This window comes from Nyctereutes procyonoides, unplaced genomic scaffold (assembly GCF_905146905.1).
Source record: "Nyctereutes procyonoides isolate TBG_1078 unplaced genomic scaffold, NYPRO_anot_genome, whole genome shotgun sequence".
Classification (NCBI taxonomy): domain Eukaryota; kingdom Metazoa; phylum Chordata; class Mammalia; order Carnivora; family Canidae; genus Nyctereutes; species Nyctereutes procyonoides.
Window position 1 is genome coordinate 45534592 of NW_026575024.1, and position 12966 is coordinate 45547557.

At 42.3% G+C, this 12966-nt stretch overlaps 1 pseudogene; it reads left to right on the plus strand.

The window, feature by feature from the left end:
* The first annotated feature begins 5630 nt into the window (after positions 1 to 5630).
* Positions 5631 to 12680, plus strand: LOC129522527 (glyceraldehyde-3-phosphate dehydrogenase-like; annotated as a pseudogene).
* Positions 12681 to 12966: the final 286 nt, after the last annotated feature.

The window sequence follows — 12966 nt, forward strand, 5'->3', positions numbered from 1 at the left end:
TAAAATAAAAAGTGTTATTGAGTGGCTTAAACAACAGAAATTTATTTTTTCATCCTGCTGGAGGCTGGAAGTCCAAGATCAAGGTGTCAATAGATGTAGATTCTCCTTGGCTTGTAGATGGCCAACTTCTCCCTGTGTCCTAACATGGTTTTTCCTCTGTGCAATGTGACTCCTGGTGTGTCTCTGTATGTCCAAGTTTCCTCTTCTTATAAGGACACCAATGAGATGGGATGAGGGCCCATCTAATGACTTCATTTTACCTTAAATCATTTCTTTAAAGGCCTATCCCTACTACATTCTGAGGTACTCGGGGTGAGGGCTTCAAATGCTCTGATTTTGAAGGAATACAATTCAGTTCATCACACATGGATCAGAAAGCAATCCAAATCCTCTGGAGCCAAAGCAAAGTGAAATCAGATCAACAGAGAAATAAGCAAGCATTGAAACCATCGGCTCAACTGAAACCAAATATCATTAACTGGTAGCGAAGAGCTTTCACTTTGATGACTTGCTTATAGAGACAGAAGACAGGGCCTCCCCTAGATGGGGAACCAGAAACATCTCACATAAAACAGCATCTCGCAGAAAATCATGCCTCAGTAGAAGGCGAACTAAAGAAAGAAAATCTCCCCCCATAGGTAGAAAGCAAAAAAAGTCCCTACCTCAACATGTACAATGGGCAGGAGGAAAAAAAAACTCCCCTGAAAATCTTTCCATAACCCAACCTTAATATAAGATTGGGACCTAACTTTATACTTCCTTAGGAAGGGTTAATGTGTCTACATCTGATCCCCTGTAGGTTGACCTTCTGGAAAAGGGATTGCTTCCCAAACGTTTTGAAGGTCCTTAGACACAGTGTCTGATATGATTTTGATACTCATGAAATGAAAGCATCATTATGAAATTCCAATTTGATGCAGCAGGCATAAGTAGTCTTGGCTAGGCTCCCGTTGGATTCACTGAATCTATGGACTTCTATAATAATATAAAATGAATATTTTGGGTGGTTGGCACAAAAGAAGTGTAAGACTTATACGCTGAAAACTGTAAGGTGGAACATTGGTTCTTCTGTCCATAATGTGAGAGCTACCATAGTGAGGAAGACTAAGTGAAATAGCCCCTCTGACAGAGCCTGCCATGCTCTTTATCAAGAGGTTACATTAGAAACAGTATCACATTCAGGGGAAGTGGCAGAAATCATTGGAAAAAGGAATTACAAATTAAAGAAAAGAGGGCTTATTTTATCCCCATTATATTCTCCTCTAACTGACCATTCTGATCCTGCAAAACCAAGACAGACATTGGGGGATGATCGTGGACTAAATTCAAATGGAACTAGATTATAGCCACATGATAGCTATGCTGGATGTGTCACTGTACCACAGATTAACATGCTTTGGTTACATGGCATGGAGCCATTAATTTGGAGAATGTTTTCTTTTCCATACTTATTAGGAACCAGAACAGTTTGTATCTACCCACGATGGACAACAGTATACATTTGCAGGCTTGGCCCAGGGCTATGTACACTCTCCCTCCCTTAAACCTATGGACTAAGTATTCTATGGCCCATAGAGACCTCGACTGGCTGGACATCCCGAAGAGCATCCCATTGGTCCATGTATCAATGGCACTAAGTTAAAGGGCCAAATCAGCAGAAATGGTACAATATATGTGCTTCAGACAAGGTGAAATAGAACTAGAATAGTTGATGATGGAGGAAGACTAAGTCATTTTGCCTACCTGATCTTTTACTGTCTTTTCCATGCTGGCCGAGACTGAGAGAAATCAGAATGGATAGCAAGGGAGGGAAAAAATGAGTATCGACTGCAGTTCTAAAACAGCTGGAACACAAGGTTAATCTGACTAACTTTCCTCTTGTAATTACACTTCCCCGGGGGGGGGGGGGGGACAAGGAGAATCCTGAAGCAGTATTCACTGAGCAAGTGCACCTCAGAGGACAAGGGGTATTCTATGGTGGATGCTGTGAGACCATCCAAGAGTCCCTCTTTATGACTGGAGCGCCCCCACCATATGGTGGCATGGCAGGTGCCTACTTAGGACGTACTGTTGAGTCCCTTCCCAGAAACAACCATTAGCCAAAGGGAGTTGCCTGGCCCAAGTATCTGCCCCTCCTTGGGGACAATCTATGTCCATCAACTGGTCACTGAAGGGGCACAATTTAAAAGACTGCTGGTCTTGAATCTGCACATATTCCTTTGAGAGAGTATCACTAAACTGAGGTCTATAGAAGGGCATTCATTCATTTGGCAAATATATATCAAGCACATATTGTGTACCCGGACAATTTCATGAACTTGGTATACATCAGTAAACTAAATACACAACAATTCCTGTCCTCATGGAGTTTACTTGCTAGTGGGAGGAGAGAGTAGTCAACAAACCACATAATAAGACAGTGAATTATATGGCATAGAAGGGGGGGGAAAGCAAGATAAGAGAGATAAGGAGTACAGGGAAATGGAGAATGGTTACAGTTTTATATACCTTGTCCAGGTAGACCTCCCTGAAAAGGTGACACTGAGACATCTTGAAGGAGATGTGGGAGGGATCTGCATGATTATCTTGGAGGAAACTGTAGCAACCAGAGGGATCAGCTAGGCTCAGACCTATGTGTTCAGGAGATAGCCAGGAGAGCTTGCAACCGCCAACAGTGAGCCACAGGGATGGTAGTAGGAGAGGAGGTCAAGAGGTAAACAGGTCGAGGGTGAAGGGTACCACCTTGTAGAACATTGTGTGAGGATCTTGACATGCTGTAGGAAATGGAGAGCCAGGGAAAACCTTGATCAGAGGACTACCATGATCACTTCCATCTTGACGGGATTTTTCGTTCTGCTTTCCTAAGAAGAGATTGGTGGGGGGAAGCAAGAAGCGTAGACACCAAGAGACAAACTAAGAAACTCTGGCATTGGGCAGCCCCGGTGGCCTAGTGGTTTGGCGCCACCTCCAGCCTGGGGTGTGATCCTGGAGACTGGGGATCGAGTCCCACATCGGGCTCCCTGCATGGAGCCTGCTTCTCCCTCTGCCTGTGTCTCTGCCTCTCTCTCTCTCTGTGTCTCTCATGTATAAATAAATAAAAAATCTATTAAAAAAATCCTTAAAAAAAAAAAAAGAAAAGAACTGGCATTAGTTTCAGTGAGACCCGATAGTGGCTCAACAGAGTAGCAGTAAGAGGTAATGAAATTCTGGATACATTTTAAATGTAGAGCCAGTCTTATTCCCTGATATATTGATGGGGGCATGACAGAAAGAGTCATGATGGATGACTCCAAGGTGCTCTGGGGAAGTAACTGGAAGGTTGGAGTTGAGAGATGGGAATTGGGGAAGGGGTATCAGAAGTTCTGGACACATTTAGTCAGAGATGTCTAATAGATTCAGAAGCAAATCCTGCTGCTTCAGTGTTCCACTGCCAAACTGGAAGTGTCTGGGAGATTGTGTTCCCACCCTCAAAGCCACACTCAGACAATGACTGATGAGTGCAAGGATATAATAGCCCAGCTCCCATTTCTTGCACTGGTACAAACCTCAAGCCATAACCCGCATTCCAGAGCACCTTTGTGGGTCCAAGCTGAGGTCACCTTCTACATAACTTTGCCCTGTATTGTACCTTGCTTGGTTTCCTTGCCTGCTCTGTCCCTATCCTGCTTCCCTCATTGCCTTTCTAGCTTCTCCTAAGAGTGGCCCCTTATAGATCATATACACAATTCCTCATCTAAGGTCTGCTTCTGAGGAACCAGACCTAAAATGACATCCATAGAGCGATGGATATATGAAGGAGTCAGATGGATATATGAATCTGGAGTTCATCAGAGAGCTTTTGGCCAGAGAAATAAACTTGGATATCAGCCACATATAAATGTACTTAAAGGCATGACAATGAAAATGATTCTGTATTATTCTTTCATCATAGAGATACTTTCATCTTGTAAGCAATTCAGGGAATCAAAAGGCTGATTCCTTTTTAAATATTATTAAATTGTAATTATAGTTTAATTATAACTAAATGTCAGAAGTTGATACTTGTTAAAGCTAGGCTGTGGGTAGGATGCCTGGTTGGCTCAGTGGTTGAGCATCTGCCTTTGGCTCAGGTCATGATTCTGGGGTCCTGGGATTGAGTCCCAAATCAGACTCCCTTCAGGGAGCCTGCTTCTCCCTCTGCCTGTGTCTCTGCCTCTCTCTGTTTCTCTCATAAATAAATAAAATCTTAAAAAAAAAAACTAGGCTGTGGGTATATACAGGATCATTATATTATTCTTTTTATTTGTATGCATGTTTGAAAATTTCCACAGTGAAAATCACACAAGCAATATATGAATATGCTCTCCTTTAAAAAAAAGAAAGAAAGAAAGAAAGAAAGAATTGGGGGAATTCAGGAAGGTGGTGAAAAAGTACAAACTTTCAGTTATAAGATAAATAAGTACTAGGGATATAACATACAACATGACGGCATAGCTAATGCTGCTATACGGTATATGGGAAAGTTGTCAACAGAGTAAATCCTAATAGTTCTCACCACAAGGGAAAAAAAATTTGCCATTTCTTTTTATTGTATCTGTGTAAGATGATAGATGTTAACTAAATTTATTAAGGTAATTATTTCATAATATATGTGAGTCAAACCATTATGCTGAACACCTTAAACTTAGATAGTGATGTATGTCAATTATATCTCAATAAACCTGGTAAAAAATAATTACATAGTAAAAAACTAGAAATAATATAAATTTCCATCAACAATAAATAGATATGTGAACTGTGGTTTACTGACACAGCCATGATTATGATGAACTCCCTATGACAATAGGAGTGAATAAATCCTATAAACATGATGCTGCAAAAAATGTACACAGAAGAGTACATACCATGTCATCCCATGATGTAAAGCTCAAAACAGGTAAAACTAATCCATGCTGTTAGATAAAACTATATTACTCTTGCAGGGTATTGACTGAAGGGTACATCAAAGAGATTCCTGTGATGCTGCTCATGATCTTTTTCTGGATCTGGTGCTGGCTGCACGTATAAGACCACTCATTCAGTATTTACATTGCATTGTCAACATGCTGAACGTGTCTCAATCTCATGGATGCCAGTGAAGACGTAAGATTCCCAGGTCAGAGACAAAGGGACTTTATTCTTCCCAGGAATCGTGGGCTTCCTGTTTGCATCAGTTCCCTTTGACCCCTAAGTACCATGGGGGTGACATGGAGATGAGCCCAAGTGGATGCAGCACACACACTGAGTTTGCACTGGACCTGAGAGACCCTAGGCTTAGGAAATCTCAGTTTTTTAAAGGGGCTGCAAGCAAACTGCTCAAACTTTGTTTCGGTGGGGACATTATCTTTACCAGATTGGACAGCAGACAAACATATCCTTGCCTCAGAGAGAGAAAGACCATCCCTATTTTCCAAGCCTTTTAGTTATACAAATATCCTTGAACAGATAGTCTGGAACAAAAGCTGTTGGTGCCTCTGCTCACAAGACATGAAGTACAAATACAAGACCCAACAATAAAATGTACATTTAAAAAAATCATGGCTTTCTGCTCCTCCCTGTTTGACAGACAGTTGTATCTTCTGGTGTAGTGACAGCTGAGTTGCGGAGACATCATGGTGGAGGTCAGAGTAAATGGATTTGGCCGTATTGGGCACCTGGTCACTGGGTCTGCCTTTCACTCTGGCAGAGTGGGTATTGTCGCCATCAATGACACTTCATTGACCTCAACTACATGGTCTACATGGTCCAGTATGATTCTATCCACAGCACATTCAACGGCACGATCAAGGCTGAGAACAGGAAACTTGTCATTAATGGAAAGTCCACCTTCCAGGAGTAAGCTCTCCCCATCAAATTGGGTGATACTGGTTCTGAGTATGTTGTGGAGTCCACTGGGGTTTTACTACCTTGGAGAAGGAGGGGGTCACTTGAAGGATGGACCAAAAGGGTCATTGTCTCTGCCCCTTCTGCTGATGGGCATGAACCACAAAAAGCATGACAACTCCTTTAAGATTATCAGCAATGCCTCTGGCATCACCAACTGCTTGTCCCCTCTGGCCAAGGTCATCCATGACAACCTCGGCATCGTGGAGGGCGTCATGACCACAGCCCATGCAATCATTGCCACTCAGAAGACCAGAGAACCGAGTAACCAGCGACGGTTCTTTTCTGGCAGACTTCTCACTGACAAAATGAAGTTGGAAGAGCTGAAGATCCCAAAGGACTATGTTGTACAAGTTATCATGAGCCAGCCTTTGCAAAACCCAACACCAATTGAGAACTGATTGGTACACACCCGGGCCGAGAGCGGTAAAGGGCTAGAGTGTGCCCGGCGGGGCCTCGGGAGAAGCTCAGGCGTGGCTCTGAGCAGAGGGGGCTGCCCCCTGCTCCTTCGGGAGCCACGACTCCGGAGCGCGATTCCAGCAGCACAGGCCCTAGATCCCAGGGCCCCGGGGGACACAGCCCAGGATCTTGCACTCCCCATGGGACAGGCAGAGGCGGGGAGGGCACAGGATAGCGAGGACGCTCCTGCCACTGGGCTCCCCTGAGCTATGCAAATCAGCGCCCCCCGCCCCTGGAGCATCCAAGCCTGTGCAGACTGGGAGACTGCGGTAGTTACTGTGGGAGCTAACTCCAGAGCTGGAGACCTGGCTGATGCCACTGTTGTTCCTCCTTGTGTCACCCTGTGCCTGGGAAGGTCGGGGCCACCAGGGAACAAAGGCCTCATAAGATAAACAGCTCCCATTGAGCCATGCACCTGGCAGCGGGCAGGGCAGCTCCCTCGGGTGCACACACCTGAGAATCAGCACGGCAGGCCCCTCCCCCAGAAGACCAGCTGGAAGGACAGGGGAAGCAAGTTCTTGACCAAGCAACGCTGGAAAACTCCCAGGGAAGTCGAGGGATATACAGTATATAGAACCAGAGAGTACTCCTCCTTGTTGTTTTTTTTTGTTTGTTTGTCTTTGTTTTTTTGTTCTTTGTTTTTCCCCATTTTCTCTTTCTTTTTCTTCCTTATTCCAGTACAACTTGTCTTTAGCCACTCTGCGCTAAGCAAAATGACTAGAAAGAACTCACCACAAAAGAAAGAATCAAAAACAGTACTCTCTCCCATACAATTACAGAATTTGAATTACATTTCAATGGCAGAATGCCAATTCAGAAGCACCATTATAAAGCTACTGATGGCTCTGGAAAAAAGCATAAAGGATTCAAGAGACTTCATGACTGCAGATTTAGATCTAATCAGGCAGAAATTAAAAATCAATTAAATGAGATGCAATCCAAACTGGAGGGCCTAACGATGAGGGTTAATGAGATAGAAGAAAGAGTGAATGATATAGAAGACAAGTTGATTGCCAGGAAGGAAGTTGAGGAAAAAAGAGAAAAACAATGAAAAGACCATGAAGAAGGGTTAAGGGAAATAAATGACAGCCTCAGAAGGAAAAATCTATGTTTAATTGTGGATCCAGGGGCCGCTGAAAGGGACAGAGGACCAGAAAGTGTATTTGAACAAATCATAGCTGAGAACTTCCCTAACTTGGTGAGAGAAACAGGCATTCAGATCCAGGAGATACAGAGATCCTCCCCTAAAATCAATAAAAACCATTCAACACCTCAACATTTAATAGTGAAACTTGCAAATTCCAAAAATAAAGAGAAGATTCTTAAAGCAGCAAGAGACAAGAGATCCCAAACTTATATGGGGAGAACTATTAGATTAGCAGCAGACCTCTCCACAGAGACCTGGCAGGCCAGAAAGGGCTGGCAGGATATTCAGGGTCCTAAATGAGAAGAACATGCAGCCAAGAATACTCTATCCAGCAAGGCTCTCATTCAGAATAGAAGGAAAGATAAAGAGCTTCCAAGATAGGCAGAAACTGAAAAACCATGTGACCACCAAACCAGCTCTGCAAGAAATATTAAGGGGGACTCTGTAAAAGAAAGAAGATGCCCAAAGAAACAATCCACAAAAACAGGCACTGAATAGGTATTATGATGACACTAAATTCATATCTTTCAATAGTAACTCTGAATGTGAATGGGCTTAATGACCCCATCAAAAGACACAGGGTTTCAGACTGGATAAAAAAGCAAGACCCATCTATTTGCTGTCTACAAGAGACTCATTTTAGATGTAAGGACACCTACAGCCTGAAAATAAAAGGTTGGAGAACCATTTACCATTCAAATGGTCCTCAAAAGAAAGCAGGGGTAGCAATGCTCATATTAGATAAATTAAAGTTTATCCCAAAGACTGTAGTAAGAGATGAAGAGGGACACTATATTATACTTAAAGGATCTGCAAGAAGAGGAGCTAACAACCATGAATATTTATGCCCGAATGTGGGAGCTGCCAAGTATATAAATAAATTAATAACCAAAGTTAAGACATATTTAGATAATACATTAATACTGGGAGACTTCAACATGGCGCTTTCTGTAAATGACAGATTTTCTAAGCACAAAATCTCCAAAGAAACAAGAGCTTTAAATGATACACTGGACCAGATGGATTTCACAGATATTTACAGAACTTTACATCCAAACGCAACTGAATACACATTCTTCTCAAGTGCACAGGGAACTTTCTCCAGAATAGACCACATACTGGGCCACAAATCAGGTCTACCAAAAGATTGGGATTGTCCCCTGCGTATTTTCAGACCATAATGTTTTGAAACTAGAACTAAATCACAAGAAGAAATTTGGAAGAAATTCAAACACGTGGAGGTTAAAGACCATCCTGCTAAAAGATGAAAGGGTCAACCAGGAAATTAGAGAAAAATTAAAAAGATTCATGGAAATTAATGAGAATGAAGATGCAACAGTTCAAAATCTTTGGGATACAGCAAAAGCAGTCCTGGGAGGAAAATACATCACAATACAACCATCCCTCAAAAAATTGGAAAAAAACTCAAATGGACAAGCTAACCTTGCACCTAAAGGAACTGGAGAAAAAACAGCAAATAAAACCTACACCCAGAAGAAGAGAGTTAATAAAGATTCAAAAAGAACTTAATAAAATAGAGACCAGAAGAACTGTAGAACAGATTGACAAAACCAGGAGTTGGTTCTTTGAAAGAATTAATAAGATAGATAAACCATTAGCCAGCCTCATTAAAAAGAAAAAAGACTCAAATTAATAAAATCACAAATGAAAAAGGAGAGATCACAACCAAAACCAAGGAAATAAAAACGATTTAAAAAACATATTATGAGCAGGTATACACCACTAAATTAGGCAATCTAATTTAGATTGGATGCATTTCTGGAAAACCACAAACTACCAAAACTGGAACAGGAAGAAATAGAAAACCTGAACAGGCCAATAACCAGGGAGGAAACTGAAGCAGTCATCAAAAACCTCCCAAGACACAAAAGTCCAGGGCCAGATGGCTTCCCAGAGGAATTCTATCAAACGTTTAAAGAAGAAATAATACCTATTCTACTAAAGCTGTTCGGAAAGATAGAAGAGGATGGAATACTTCCAAACTCATTCTAGGAGGCCAGCATCAACTTAATTCCAAAACCAGACAAAAACCCCACCAAAAGGAGAATTATAGACCAATATCCCTGATGAACACGGTTGCAAAAATTCTCAACAAGATGCTAGCCAATAGGTTCCAACAATACATTAAGAAGATTGTTCAACATGACCAAGTGGGATTTATCCCCGGAATGCAAAGCTGGTTCAACACTCTCAAAGCAATAAACATGATAGATCATATCAACAAGAGAAAAAACAAGAACCATATGATCCTCTCAATAGATGCAGAGAAAGCATTTAACAAAATACAGCATCCATTCCTGATCAGAACTCTTCAGAGTGTAGGGATAGAGAGAACGTTCCTTAGCATCTTAAAAGCCATCTACGAAAAGCCCACAGCAAATATCATTCTCAATGGGGAAACACTGGGAGCCTTTCCCCTAAGATCAGGAACAAGACAGGGATGTCCACTCTCACTACTGCTATTCAACATAGTACTAGAAGTCCTAGCCTCAGCAATCAGGCAACAAAAAGAAATAAAGGCATTCAAATTGGGAAAGAAGAAGTCAGACTCTCCTTCTTCACAGATGACATGATACTGTACCTACAAAACCCAAAAGCCTCCACCCCAAGATTGCTAGAACTCATACAGCAATTCGGCAGTGTGGCAGGATACAAAATCAATGCTCAGAAATCAGTGGCATTTGTCTACACTAACAGTGAGGCTGAAGAAAGAGAAATTAAGGAGTCAATCCCATTTACAATTGCACCCAAAAGCATAAGATACCTAGGAATAAACCTAACCAAAGAGGTAAAGGATCTATACCCTAAAAACTACAGAACACTTCTGAAAGAAATTGAGGAAGACACAAAGAGATGGAAAAATATTCCATGCTCATGAGTTGGAAGAATTAATATTGTGAAAATGTCAATGTTACCCAGGGCAATTTACACGTTTAATGCAATCCCTATCAAAATACCATGGACTTTCTTCAGAGAGTTGGAACAAATAATCATAATATTTGTGTGGAATCAGAAAAGACCCTGAATAGCCAGGGGAATATTGAAAAAGAAAACCAGAGCTGGGGGCATCACAATGCCGGATTTTAAGTTGTACTACAAAGCTGTGATCATCAAGACAATGTGGTACTGGCACAAAAACAGACACATAGATCAATGCAACAGAATAGAGAACCCAGAATGGGCCCTCAACATTATGGTCAACTAATATTCGACAAAGCAGGAAAGACTATCCACTGGAAAAAGGACAGTCTCTTCAATAAATGGTGCTGGGAAAATTGGACAGCCACGTGCAGAAGAATGAAACTAGACCACTCTCTTGCACCATACACAAAGATACACTCAAAATGGATGAAAGATCTAAATGTGAGACAAGAATTCATCAAAATCCTAGAGGAGAACACAGGCAACACCCTTTCTGAACTTGGCCACAGCAACTTCTTGCAAGATACATCTATGAAGGCAAGGGAAACAAAAGCAAAAATGAATTATTGGGACTTCATCAAGATAAAAAGCTTCTGCACAGCAAAAGAAACAGTCCACAAAACTAAAAGACAACCTACAGAATGGGAGAAGACATTTGCAAATGACGTATCAGATAAAGGGCTAGTATCCAAGATCTATAAGGAACTTATTAAACTCAACAGCAAAGAAGCAAACAATCCAATCATGAGATGGGCAAAAGGCATGAAGAGAAATCTCACAGAGGAAGACATAGACATGGCCAACACGCACATGAGAAAATGCTCCGCATCCCTTGCCCTCAGGGAAATACTAATCAAAACCACAATGAGATACCACCTCACACCAGTGAGAATGGTGAAAATTAACAGGACAGGAAACCACAAATGTTGGAGAGGATGTGGAGAAAGGGGAGCCCTCTTGCGCTGTTGGTGGGAATGTGAACTGGTGCAGCCACTCTGGAAAACTGTGTGGAGGTTCCTCAAAGAGTTAAAAATAGACCTGCCCTACGACCCAGCAATTGCACTGCTGGGGATTTACCCCAAAGATACAGATGTAGTGAAACGGCAGGACACCTGCACCCCAATGTTTCTAGCAGCAATGTCCATAATAGCCAAACTGTGGAAGGAGCCTCAGTGTCCATCAGAGGATGAATGGATAAAGATGTGGTCTGTGTACACAATGGAATATTATTCAGCCATTAGAAATGATAAATACCCACCATTTGCTTCGACGTGGCTGGAACTGGAGGGTATTATGCTGAGTGAAGTAAGTCAATCGGAGAAAGACAAACATTATATGGTCATTCATTTGGGGAATATAAAAAATAGTGAAAGGGATTAAAGGGGAAAGGAGAGAAAATGAGTGGGAAATATCAGAGAGGGTGACAGACCATGAGAGACTCCTAACTCTGGGAAACGAACAAGGGGTGGTGGAAAGGGAGGTGGGCGGGGGGTTGGGGTGACTGGGTGACGGGCACTGAGGGGGGCACTTGACGGGATGAGCACTATGTGATATGCTGTATTTTGGCAAATTGAACTCCAATTAAAAAAATAATTAAAAAAAAAAGAACTGATTGGTCCTATTGGCAGGTCCCAATATCCCTTCCACTCCTTTTTATTGTTTGTTGTCATTTCCTACTCTATGGTGTGAAATTTATTTTCACTGCTCTGAATTCCGCATGAGTGGATTTAGTTCTGAGAAATTACCAGTGAAATATTCCATCTGTGATGGAGATCAACAAAAGTAATTAATAAAACACAAAGAGAAAAAAAATAGGGGGAAGCTGTCATGTGATGGCTGAGGGGCTGCCCAGGACATCATCCGTACTTCTACTGGCACTGCAAAGGCAGTAGGCTGAGCTGAATGGGAAGCTCACTGACATGACCTTCTGTGTCCCCACCCTCAATGTTGTCAGTCATGGATCTGACCTGCTGCCTGGAGAAAGCAGCCAAATATGAGGACATCAGGAAGGTGGTGGTAAAGCAGGCCCTGGAGGGCCCCCTCAATGGCATCCAGAGGTACTCTGGACCAGGTTGTCTCCCACGACTTTAACAATGACACCTGCTCTTCCTCTTTTGATGTTGGCGCTGGCATTGCTTGCTTTGTCAACCTCATTTCCTGGTATGACAATGAATTTGGTTATAGCAACCAAGTGGTGGACCTTATGGTCCACATGGCCTCCAGGGTGTAAGAGCCCCCTGAACCCCAGCCCTAGCGAGAGCAAGAAGAGAGAAGCCCTCAGCTGCTGGGCAGTCCTTGCCTCAATTCATCCCCCAACACACTAAGAATCTCCCCCCTCCACAGTTTCCATCCCAGAACCCCTGAAGAAAATGAAGAGCTTGGGAACCCGTACTTTGTCATGTACCATCAAGAAACTATACTATACCCCCCATCAAAATCATGTAGGTAAATCATTACAGGAGAGGCTAAAGATAAAGTTTCTTTGACCACTTCCCTGTTCCAAGTCAAGAAGTGAC